Consider the following 9970-nt stretch of genomic DNA (forward strand, 5'->3'; position numbering starts at 1 on the left):
GCCCTTCCGTTTTCAGTTATTCAGGTTGTGCAGAGCAGAAAGAAACAGGAAACGGAAATCAGCTTAATACTGTTACAGAGGGCCGTCTGCTTGACCAAACAAGAAGAGTAAACAGGAGTCAGTCCGCTGGGATCTCTGCTGCCCCTGCTTTCAATGGTGAGAACGCCACACTCCACCTTTTCCCACTTACTGACCCAAACACACTGCGCTGCCACGTACGGCTCGCTACATTGTCTGTGTGTGTGTGTGTGTGTGAATGAAGAATGCAGCTGTGAGTTATACGTGTGTGTATGTGTGTGTGTGTGTGTGTATTTGCTTGCTTTTATAAGATATCGTGAAAACTGTTTTTATTGAAGCATATTTTGTGTTCGGCTACCATTCTGATTAGTGATGGTGTGTAACTATGTTGAGTAGAAACGCAGATCATGACTGATGATCTGTTGAAATATCAACATATCCAAAACAAGAAAACTCATTTTGTAGTCCCCCCCACTATATCGAGATGCATTATTCCATCACATGTTGTAAGTCAGTCAAGTAACAGTGCGTGTGTGTGAGTGAAGAAATATCATAGCACCCTCTTTAGGCCAGTTGGTATAGTATTGAAACAGTTGAAATGGAGCACATGATTCCCTACATTTTGCCAAAGTGTAATCCGCTGCATGCAGGATGTTGTGAGTGATGGGCAAATTTTCTGATTGCAAACTCTTGGACAGTTACTGATGTACAGAGGCGTCGGATCCAGGATGAGCTCGCTGCATCTGTATGAGTGTGTGTGTGTGTGTAGAGGATAATTTGCTTTGAAGGCAGGTCATTACTGTGGACAGGGATTATCTGCCTCCCCCCACCTACTACTTGGAACCCCTATCACCCCAGTGGCTTGTGACAGCCGGTGGTGTCAGTCACTTAGTCCAGTGTGTGTGTGTGTGTGTGTGTGTGTGTGTGTGTGTGTGTGTGAGAGTGGGATTGTTTGCATTAGGGCTGGCTGAGTAAACAGGGCTCGGGTTACCTCTGAAGGCTTTTCCATATCATTCATTCCAATTTAAATGTGGAAAAATATCGCATGGGTGACAGGGGAGTACATTACTTGGTAGCACCAGATTGCTTTGTTTACACGTATAATGAGGGCTCACATGACATGTTGGCATGTGATGAAACTCTAAAGATATCCATAGATGAAACTCCCAGCATGCTGTCCTGCTCTTTTAATGTGTTTGATATGCATTTGTGAATATAAGACTTCAGCCTGTATTTGCCCCTTTGCACCCACATCGAATCAAATCTGATGTACACACACACACACACACACGCACACACACACACACACACACACACACACACACACACACACACACACACCCCTTTGCTACAGATTTCACTGGCAGTTTATCCTTAAAAGCTATTTATTTTTTTAGCCATTTTCCATAAATGACCCAGACTTGCGTCACAACAGTCTCCTTTCCTTTCTTCTATGTCTGATCCATGTCAGCTCTGTGATTATCACCAAGACACCTGTGAGCACAGGGAAGTGACACACACACACACACACACACACACACACACACACACACACACACACACACACACACACACACACACACACACACACATGCTAATAAGCCTGTGAGATCCCCCTGGCTACGTAATGTACTTCCTCTCTTTACGTTCAGACATTCCTGAATGTTGCAGAAAGAGAGTCACAGGGTTTGTGTCTGTGAGAGTGTGATTTGTAGCAGAAATTCCTCAGATGCAAGTTTAAAGAAAGATAAACAAGTAATGCTTCGTAACACAACATAACATATGCGCCCAGCTTCTGATTGTGACTAGAACAGTGTAATGAAAAGACATTAGTCAATAAACCTGATATATGTAATTCAATTACTTTGATTGTTCTTTATTTTCTAACTGATATAGTATACCATTTGACAACAGGACTAGTCTCCATTACCCCAGCATGAACGTACCCGACACCCGGGTGCCCCCAGGTTTATGTGTGTCACTTGTTTTGGCCCAACAGCATATTTTTATTTGGGGGGCCTTAACTAGTTAATTGTCCATGTTCATGGTCCAAATGCTGTTTCAAAGGTCAACATTGTTCAACCCTGACCCTCTACTGTTCTTATTTCTACTTCTTTTCTCTTGTGCCTCAGGCTTTCCTTCTTACTTCGACTCTTTCCCCCCCGCCTCTCTATCTGTCTCCCACCCACCACCCCTCTCTCTCTCCCCCAGTCAGTTGATTTATCCCCTTCTCTGTTTTCCCTGGACCACATGGCCCGGCAGTTTGCCCTAGCTCCACTCGTCCAGAACCGATGTCATTCAGATCCAGTTAAATAAATGGCCCTATAAATTTCCTCCAATAATAAGCCGTGGTGCTGCTGGAATGTGTGGCAGCTCGTTCGGGACGAGACGGGTGGAGGGTGAGAAATCCACGCAACCCAAAGACCCAGACGGCATGGATGCTGTGTGGATGACGAGGAATCTGGGTTGAGCAAGTGTGTGTGGAAGCTGTGGGGGCAGGGTCTGCTCGCACTAGGAGTGGGTGTGAGGGAGGCAGGGGACTGGTCGGGGGATTCTAGGCCCCTATCTACCTCCATACCTGGAACGAGACCTCAGGGACACTTTAAATCAGCCCACCCAGAGACAGAGACACCAATCGGGCCTCATGTCAGATCCAGCTAAATCAAGTCAAGTCAAGTGTGTTTGCGTGCATCTGTGCATGTGTGTGTATTCTGCCGGTATGTGTGTCTGCATCTGCATCTAAAAGTGTATGTCACTGGATCTCAGAGCAATCCAGCTAACTCATCTACAAGCCTGCATTTATAATCACCACCATCACTGTTATCTCACAGCTAATCCTAAAATCTAGTGCATATTCTATGAATAATCAGGGTGTCAATGTTAACAACCAAATTATAAATGAAACAGACTGTTTGTCCATTTATGTGGATGCACATATGAGTAAGTTGCAAAGATTTGTCGTGGGACATTAACCCTCTATTCTGTCCTGCTATGGGATAATTTTTGGTTGGCTTCTTTAGGTTTCAGTGCTAGTTAGGCTTTGATGGAGCAGGATGTGGAGCAACAATTTGTCTGACCGCAGATTATAGACTTTTTAGTTATAGCCAGCAGAAGGTCAGTGTCTTGGTACTCCATTCACTGCATAAGGATTTTACAACTACTTTTAACTACGAGCTACAGACACATGCTTGCAGGGAGCTAATTAAGCAGACAACGGCCTGCATCATCACTTGAACTTTGACCTTTACAATCTAACCCACAAAGCACTTTACAGAGGGTGAGCTCTGCTGTCATTTGTTGTTCTTTTTCACTCAGTCACAGTCTGTGTGTTTACCTTCAGCTGATTTATTGGCCCTTCACTGCACCGCAGTAGCTGGCTGGCAATACATGAGAAAAATATCTGACCCCCGCGCCGTTCCGCCTCGATGAGTCTCTGTGGGAAACATGGAAACTCAATATTATTTCTCCCACCAACAGGGGGATGCGCTTCACACAAGGGGGTCTAATGGCTTGTGGTGGTGGTCACAGCACAGCAGCAATGACAGCGTGAGAGACGGATAGATCACATCAAAGAGCTTCCATGCACCTCTTCCAGTGTCATCTAAAAACACAGACTTCCCTCCAACCACCATGGCGCAAACAACATTAACTGTCAAACTAACACACCCAGCCAGGAATTTTATTTTAAGGAGGGGTGAGCTGCCATTTCCATAGAGGTTCTGCAGGGTTGTGATGGGTGGGTGAAGGAGGTGGAAGGGTGACCATCTATCCCCCCCCTTGCCTCCACACAACTGACTCCATCCCTCCACCTTGTCCAGTTATGGAGCTGAGTGACTGGCCCACTGTGCGATGCCAGTGACCCGAAACCCATTTACTGCCTTAAATCGCTGGCCCTGTCCGCCTCCCCCACCTTCACCTCTCTTCAACGCCACACTGCCACCCTCTTGTCCGTCGTCTCCAGAGGATGACAAATCACCCTCAACTCCTCAAATGGGTCTAAGACCACGCGTGGCCCCTGGTCCCCCCCCCCCCTACAGCCTGCCCTGTCTGCTTAGAGAGGAGATTTCTCATCCTGGAATGAGGCAGTGGACCTGGCCAGCCCTACACCTCCCCTCCACCCCCCTCTCCCACAAGAGCTCTATATCTATGTGTTTAATCGGAACTACATGGAGAAAATAAACATCGATTGAGCGTGATGTTGACAGATGTTCAGAAATATGAACGTCAGCCATAGTGGAAAGAAGTGGGCATTTATCACCAGGAGGATGGATACTGTTTCGCGTTTGTACCTGTGTGTGTACGTTACATCCCTGTTACATGAAATGATCCATTTAGTGTGTGTGTGTTTGTCTGTTTCTGTGTATGTTTGTATATCTGTTGCATGAATTGGTCAATGCGTGTGTGTGTGTGTGTGCTTACTACATAACCGTCTGGCTCCCATGTGAGGCAGTAAATCCATCATTCCTGCTGCGTTTACCTACCACTTCACAGAGCTGTATGTCCAGTGTAAACAACGTTTATCACTGCATGCAAATGAGCCTGTAAGCCGCAGCCTCCACAAAGACTCCATTCACTCCGAGCATGCCGTTTTACCAGCACGTTGAATCCGATACCCCAGATTACAAGCTTACTCCCGGGCATTGTGCGCTGCTTTGCTGTCACTCACGCTCTACAATGGTTCCCTCCGACGTCATTTTACAAATAGTCTGCGTTTTCTGGAGACATTATTAGAGTTATGACCAATACCAGTCCACATAAATGTCATGTTTCAACTTTGACAGGCCTGCTGTTAACATGAGAGAGAAGATTTATGTCCTCTCCCTCCTCTTCTCCTCCTTTTTTCACCTTCTATTTCCTCCTCCTGTAACTCCTCTCTGTCTTACCCCTCCTTTCTTTTTCTCTTTCCCCCTCCCTGCATCCTCTCAAGGAGGTGGTGGTATGTGTTGATTGTAGTGATTTCGCTGTTACAGTGCATTATGCTTTCCTGCCCTTGGGACACAACACCATGGTTAGACTGATATGTCTGTCATATGTATTAGGCCAATTAAATAATTTTATTAAAAACCCAGTTAGTCACCTCTGATGAGATAAAAACCTGGATTATATTAAAATACATCAGTGGATTCACAACATGTTCAGTAAAATGATTGTGAAAATGTTTCCCTAATGCACATCAGGAGCATTTTTCGTTGGACTCATCCTGCCTGTAACACCCATGCCTGTCAAACTCCATGCCCTAGTTTGTAACAGAAGATTTCTGTAAAAATGATCTCCAAACCCAGCACAACGTACCCACAGAGCTACAGCTTCATGAGAGGCCAGAGACTGCCAACCAAAGTGTATTTGTGAAGGCAGCTTTATACACAGTTTTGCAGTTTGACTTGCTCAGCCTTCTCCCCCCAAAAGGCCTTTTGCCAGCTCAGGATTCTCTGCTCTGAGCCAGACACATTTCTTTATCAGAGGAATGGCTCTAATAAAGACGCTACAGAATTCTGTCATATCCAGCCTGGCCCTGTGTTCATGTGTCAGCACTGCTTTGGATGTGACATTGCTGCCTACTTGTAAGAGCGGCTTTTGACGGAACAACAATAACATCGAATCTGACTGAAGACACCCTCAGACAGAAAGAGAGAAAGAGAGCCAATATGCTGACATTGTGAGTGTGTATGTGTCTGCATGTGGAGAGGCACACACACAAATGCCTATCTGCCCATATGTGTGTTCACCTGTGACCATGGCTATTCATTAGAGAGAGGTGAGCTCATCAGGGTGGGTCCGACAGAGGGATTGGTGAGTGTATGGGCTTGCGGCCCGCTTCAAATCCAAGGTTAATCCAGGCCTTTCACACTGGAGAGTCTAGTTAACATAGAGCGTGGTGGGTGGGTGGCAGTAAGTGAGTGGTAACAAGATTTTGATAGTGAGTATTTGAAAGTATTGATTTTATTCACCGAAACAAGGATAATTTAACTATGCTATAGTTATGTTATGGACATCAGTTTAATAATGCGGTAAACCACAGTTGCTGTGAAGAAGAAGATGTGTGACTCAGAGCTATAGCACATTCCAAACGCTTTGTTGTTGCACAAGGGAACAGAACACTATTTCATTGTTGAGGAATTCAGAATCCATTATCTAAATGAGAACCCATTAATACTTTTCAATATATGTATGTTTCTTACCGATTGCTAATTGGGAGTTGTAGTTAACTTCTTTCCTTAAACTTGCATTAAGTGATTCTTTGGCCACTTGAAGGAAGCTACAAGCCCTGCTGTGAGGCTGTAGTAGAATGTCATCACAGCCTGGCTTGGCAAAGTGCAGCTAAAGTGCACTGACGCGGGACAAAGGTAAAACCTTATAAAGTGCCGGACACTTTCTTTGTTTTTTTGTTTTACTGGCCTTTTTAAGTTTTCAAGCTCATCAAAGCCTGGACAGTATTCTTACTGTAAATCAATTGACATGAGATCTATGCAGAATATGAATGCAACTCTATGGGTCTAAAAAAGGGAATGGGGAGTGAAGAAAGAGGGACTCACTGTACATTTAGTCTGCACGGTCACAGTTCCCGACCGCCATTACTTCCAGTTACACATGGACTGCTCATACTGTATAAACACGTCGTGCCACCATCCCCAAACCTCAAGTACACACTCCCTCTCAGGATTCATATGTGCTTCTTGGCAACAGCTGCAGCCCTTTGTACTGTGGGTTTAGCAGTGTGTGCGTGTGTGTGTGTGTGTGTCAGTTCATAATTCACTGTGAGTTCATGTGTGTTCTCTCCCATCACCTCAGCTGACAGGGCATTAAACCACTCTGAGCAGCATGTAGCCACTAGCATGTAGTCCACCGGGGATTTAGAGGGTAGAGAAAGTGGCAATGTTTTTCTCTTGGTTGCCCCACACACACTTTCTGTCTTTAATGTGGTCGTCACTCCCTTTACTGTTCTCAGACATGTGCGCACACACTCAGACAAAAAAGGTGAAAATCCATTGCAAATGATGAAATCCATCCTTCGAGGTTTACTTTCCTGCTTCCCAGAAACTCTTTTTCTCTCTCCTGCCTGATGGATTGTTTCGCCCTGTTTTAGTCAACAGAGAATTCCACAGGAAACAACCATAATTAAGAAATATTGATGCTGGATACATCTATTTGCTTTTCCAAAATGATCATTAACAAAATTTGGTTACAGTCGTTTATCACTGTACAGCAGCTCTTGGCATCGGACACAGACGTTTGCTTCACTCGCTCCTGGCCTATCGGTATTTCTCTTGGCGATGACTTCATTAGGGCTCGATTTGCTGTCCTGTAAACATGTGTCTCTCTGGGAGATATGATTTAATGGCTGGACTAACTGTTCATCTGTCTTCCATACACATGGTAAAGCATAACATCCCTGAGCCATACAAGAGGGTGGACAAAATACTGGAATCAACATGACACAGACTTTGCATGCTCATAAGTTTATGCAAGCTTTAAAATAGGCCCGATGATATGTGTTCAGAGAAATATGAGGCAATTAGGGAAGTTTGTTAAAGGCAGAACATCAGTCACAAAAACTGATCTTTTTGCTTTTTTAACAAGCCCTCACAGTTATATGGTTATCCGTTTGCGATAAAGACATCTGTCCCTTTGCAACATTTGGAAACAATTGGAAGACAGCAAGCTAGGCTAACTAGCTTGTACTATCTTAAAAGTGGATGCTAATTAGCCTAGCTTGCTAGTGCTAGCAGTGATTCCCACGAGATAGTCTGAAATATTACCACAAAATTTAAATAATTCGTTTGAGACAGTGTTTTTATCTCTTGCAGCTTGCCACCCAGATCAACGCACACCGAAGACTAATTAGTTGGGAGGGGCACAAACCCTGCAGCTCTGGAAAACATAACAAGGTCTAATGCATCCGTCATATTTTGCCTGTATCCAGACAGGTTTTATATTTAGAAGAAGCCTACAACCTCTAATGTCTGTTGCCCAGCCCTCCACAAAATGTGATCTGTAAAGCCAAGCTATTAGCTTTAATGATTGCTCTGCATGGATGAAAAGCCATGTGCTATCGAGAGCTGACAACCTGCAGGGTTTAATTCCACCCCAACACTGCTGGTGATTTCACTCTCTTTTCAAGGTGTGCTTATCAATGAAATATCGTGCACACTTTTTGATGATTTTTTAATGTGTTCATTTTAGGAAATCCTTTGGTAAAAAAAAAAAAAAAAAGATTACAGAAAAGTGCATCATGTCCACCGAAGACGACACTGCCAAAGCAAACACAAAGACCAGGAACCAGATTACCGAACATAACCAGCCTGACAAATTTAGTGTAACAATACTCAGGGATTTCAAAACTCTTCTACTCACCACTGGTGCCTCTCACTCACTTTTGAGTTACAATCTGTAGAGGTAGTGTTTGAGATTGTAGTGATTTGATCGTCCGTGCTGAGTGTTTGATTTTGAGTCCGGCTCTTGTACCGATTCCCTGCCAATGTCTCTCTCTCGTAGACACACACACACACACGCGCGCACACACACACACACACACACACACACACACACACACACACACACACGTCCATACATCTCTGCTGCTGCTTAGCTTTGAACTCTGACTTGACAGCCCAGCAAGACCTTACCATAAATTATGAATCATGAAGTGGAGTGAGCCTGTCTTTGACCTGTGTGTTTATGTGTGTGTGCATGTATGGGTGCATGCAGAGTTGTAGCCTTCAAACTCTGTGTGCAAAAAGAAAAAAGAAAAAGACTAAGTGTTAGACATGTTTTAGATCCTGATTCGTAGAAGAGTGGAAGTGTGAAAAGGACAGAGAAAGAGGAATGAAGCATAAGGCAGAGATTAGTAATCCCCCCGTATTCCTCCAAAATCTGTCTGCATGAAGTGTTTGAAGACATCGATGCCCAACATGCCTCAGGGCTGTTGTTTCCTGGCTGAACCTGACCTCTGACCTCTCTGGAGACGTGAAAAAAAGGAAAGCGAATTTCCCTGCAAGGTATCACAGTTACTAAAACTCACTAGACACCGTCTCAAAATAGGGTTTTGTCTTCACTGGTTTATCAAGAATGATGTCATTAATAAGTACCTGATACAGCAGGTAATATTCTTCCTGCTCTTTGCCTATGCTCTCTACATGTTGGCAGGAATGGTATTATTTAATGTTAAAACAAGCTCATGTAACCTGAAGAGCAGCCACTATGACAATAAATATAATGAATTAATCGCGTTTTAAAGCATCAAAACGGTTAACAATCATTATTATAGTGTAAGTTTTGTAATATTGTAGTTTAATATGTTTTTCAGAGGTACAATCAATCAAAGTGACTACAATAGTGTCTGCGCCTGTAATGCGCCTTGAGGCGTGTTAGTTATGGTTTCTTATTTTACAGCATGTTCTCTCTGTATTGCTGGATCGTTTTCCCTGTTAAGTAGCAGGGAAGAAGAGAAAAAAGAAAAAGAGCTCGGGCACTTGTTGCGACTTGCAGCATCCAGTAAAAGGAAAGAGGCAACTGGCAATTACAGAGCTGGTTTTTAAGAGGAACCATTTTTGGCTGAGGATCCTACGGCTCCAAGCTTGCATCAACAAACACAATGATTGAATATAATTAATAAAATTACTGTATGTTTGAATAATCCATATAATGAACATATTTTAACTCAGCATATCAGTCTTAAAATAGGTACTCCACCGATTTAATCTTCTGTAACATTGTCAGACTCACGATGGGCAGATAACCGATGCAGCAGAACCAGAGACATTGTCTTTTTGATTCCATCCTTTCTAAATGTTTTAGTATATTTTTAATCTGGAGGTTACATTACAGTCATTTAGCAGACACTTTTATCGAAAGCGACTTACAATTCAGATTCTATCACACCGTAGGCACAGCTACGGGAGCAATTTTGGGGTTAAGTGTCTTGCTCAAGGACATCGACATGCGACTAGCGGAG

This window comes from Anarhichas minor, unplaced genomic scaffold (assembly GCF_050575085.1).
Source record: "Anarhichas minor isolate MPS153535 unplaced genomic scaffold, ASM5057508v1 ptg000030l, whole genome shotgun sequence".
NCBI classification, from domain to species: Eukaryota; Metazoa; Chordata; class Actinopteri; order Perciformes; family Anarhichadidae; genus Anarhichas; species Anarhichas minor.